Below are 3639 nucleotides of genomic sequence, written 5' to 3' on the forward strand. Positions count from 1 at the left end.
AGGCTACTTGCTTCGTTTCTGAAGGAAGTGACTTGGAAGTATGCGACTACCAAGCCTGTATCCTCGCGATTGAGAAACGGCCAGAGGATCTAGATGAATGCGACGAAGCAAAAGACGGAAAAAAGACGAACATTATAATGCCGCGGAGGGGGGTGGGGCAGCGGGGGCGGCGTGTCTACAGAAGGTCCAGTTGTGATAGACNAAGCTGGTAAAGGTCAGCTAGTTGTAATGACTTTGTATACTGCAGGGTAGCTTGTGGATTTACTCCAGGTGGAACTAAAGTCTGATTTAAGACTTGATTATATTTCACATCATTCATCCACATCTGTAAAGTAACTAAAGGTATTAAATACATGTAGTGGAGTAGAAGTACACCATTTACCTCTGAACTGTAGTGGAGTAGAAGTACACAGTAGCAAAACATTTAAATACTCCAGTAAAGTACAAGTACTTCAACATTTTACTCAAGTGCAGTACAATATTTTAACATAATTATATATATTTAATTTATTTCGCATTTTAAATAAAGCAATTAATCCGGTTAACAATTTGTTAGTTTTTCCCTGTAAAAAATAATAAAAAGTAAATAAAAGAATACCGTTAAAGTACCGGATCGATGAGCAGTATCGATAAGACTAGTAGTACCGTAGAAAACCTTAACGATACCCATCCCTAGATATTACACAATTAAAGTGTTAAGAGAGTGAAATGTTGCTTTACGAATTTCAACACTTGATGCTGTCACCTTGATTCCAATTTCAGAAACCTGTATTTGCCTAACTGAATTGGTTTAAAGAGAGAAAACATTTTGACTAAAAGTTTACTAAAATGTAATTTCTCATCTACTACAACGTTTTGAGTTTTCGTCGACTAAAACTATGAAGGATAGAAATGACTAAAATGTGACTAAAACTAATAACCATTTTCGTCTTAAGACTAAATCAAAAACAGCTGCCAAAATTAACACTGCTGTGAATTAGCACTGAACGAACGGTAGAAATATCTTATTACGTATCGGATCTGCACAAACGATATATCAGATTAAAGCTGAGATTCCACAGATTCTAGAGGTATACGTATCATCACTGTGCAAAACTCAGGGCAGCGAAGGGAAACCCAGACAACACACAACGTAGCTTTACGGAGCCAAAACGGCAAATATGTCTTACCTTTGCTGTTTTCTGATCAAAAGTTGTGTTCAATGGCATTAAGACGATAAAAACGCTGCTGAAGGTTAATCCAATGTGTCTGTCACTTTGAAATGATTAATGATAATCCATCATCATATTTATGGCAATAAGCCTAGTTGTCAGAGCGTAACATAGCTTTCGGTTTGGGCAAACTGTGTGCGCATCACTCTCACTCCTCACGTATGCGTATAGAGAGGCGAAGTCCCGCCCTTCTACTTCCGCCCCATGGGACCTTATTTCGCCACGAATTACACATATGATGTTAGTCAATCTTAAAAAATATTTTCCGTGTCAAAAAAGTCACAGTTTGTCGTAAAACTGTTAAGACTATGAGAAATACAAAACTAGAAAGACTACAAATCCCAGAGTCGCGTAAGTGATGTCATTAACGTTACACATTACACTCGTGTTACTCACCGAAACCTTGTAAAGCCGATCCCGCATGCTGGCTCTTACGGAACCGACTAACTCCCCTTTTTCGTATGTACAGCTCTCAACATGGCCAGACTTGGAGTGATTTTCCCCTCTTTTAATGCTTTTCGCCTTATTCTGAAAGAAAGAGGTGAAATGTGCCAACGTGACGGCCATCTTGGTGTTGGTGACGTGTGCGAGACCAGAGATGTAGTTAATTGAGCATTAAGAGATCTAAGGATACATCTCTCAACATCCATATGAAACAGAACTGTAAGCAGATTTTCTTTTTCTTTATGGATATTTTACAAATCAGTCCCCTTTCAAACTGTATTCTTGTTATTAATAACAACTTTTTTTTACTGTCATATAGTTATTTTATATCTGTTTATGTTATTTATAACTATAATGATCATATAAAGATGTGCCTTTACCTCACTGGTTGTAGAAAAAGCTTCATATATTCGTTAGCATAGCTAGCTAACCAGATGCTAATAACAACAAAGTTATTGACTGTCTGATCAGTATGACAGATGAACAGATCGCCACTGGGCTTTCAACTAAGACCCAGCCACGCAACAACTGCGGCATGTGTACGGCTCCTTATGGGTACTGCAAATTCTGAAGTGGCGGAGTGACGTTCTGGTGCTCTCCGTCAGCACTACACCCCTGTCAGACAAAACATATACCACGTGATGAAACGTTAGGCTGTGTTGTGTTCAATGACCCTGACCTTGGCCAGGAAAAACAGGCACTCGCTTGTTTAATTATTTTGCGGTCTAGATTTCTTTAATGTTTTTCTTTTTTGCGTGTGTTTATAAATTACCTCGAAGGCTGTACCAAATGGCCTTGCAGTCCGTATACGGGCCGGAGGTTCCCCACCCCTGGTTTAAAGAAATATCTGGACTTTATATTAATGCATTAAGCTAGTTATGATAAAATGGTACTTTGCAGAGCTGTTTTGCGTTTGAAAGCAGTTATCACCATTATGCCTTGCCGCTCTTGAGTAGCTTCTGTGCAGTGCAATCAATATCATTGTACTAGGGCACTCTCCAGTACAAAAGAGTTGTAACACAACGAGAGGCGACTGTACTGTACGTCAGGAACACTTACTGTATATCACATAACCAACCATACCCTCAATGTAGCCTCTCGGAAGCTTTTTATCCTTAGAGAATCAATCAATGAGCATTAGCCAAAGGATGATGAATGTTCCCACATCGTCAGATTGACGTGCACATCCCACATCAGCAAGACATCCCGTGTCTGCTGCCCTCTCAGGCTCATCCCGGCCTTGCAGCATCTCACTGACAGCCACAGCACATTTCCCACTGCTTTCACACCTTCCTCGCGCTGCTGTGTGATTGAGTGATAAAAAGTTTGCACCGCGCGGACATTGACATCATGGTGATGTAGTGATCATTAGGGTTGTTGTGCACATCCTGCATTGACTTATGCACGTGTGATTGAATTATGTGGCTTCTTTCCCAGCCCAGCCCTGTCAGCCCGACCAAGTCTCCTGCCAGAACGGACGATGTATACCTCAGGCCTGGAGCTGCGACCGGGAGGATGACTGCGGGGATATGTCGGATGAAATATCATGCAGTGAGTCACCAATGGATTTTTGCCACATGTCATTATGGGCTGCCTCTGTGAATGAATCAAATTACTAATAATGGCATTAGGGCATTCAGAAGTTATTTACATCTTGCAGTTTAAAATGGTAATTGGCATACATTTACAATCTTAAAGATGTTTTTTTTCTCTTATGAGATTTATCTGAGAGGTGATTCGCTATGGTGACTTATTATTGGTTTAATCCTCAGGCGGATAAATGTTAAAACTTACTTTTGTTTCAACATGTGACTATAATTTATGAAGTCTACTCTGCCAGAAACCTGTCAGCAGTCACTGTTTCACCTCTAACCTCTTAAGCCCCACGGACCCGGTTCCGGGGCCGAAATCGCGTCATTTACAAGAAACAACGTCTAAGGAACCTTAATATTTAATAAACTATGAATATTTTATATCCATATAA

Source organism: Notothenia coriiceps, unplaced genomic scaffold (assembly GCF_000735185.1).
Source record: "Notothenia coriiceps isolate Sejong01 unplaced genomic scaffold, NC01 NC01_scaffold00037246, whole genome shotgun sequence".
In the NCBI taxonomy this organism is placed as follows: Eukaryota; Metazoa; Chordata; class Actinopteri; order Perciformes; family Nototheniidae; genus Notothenia; species Notothenia coriiceps.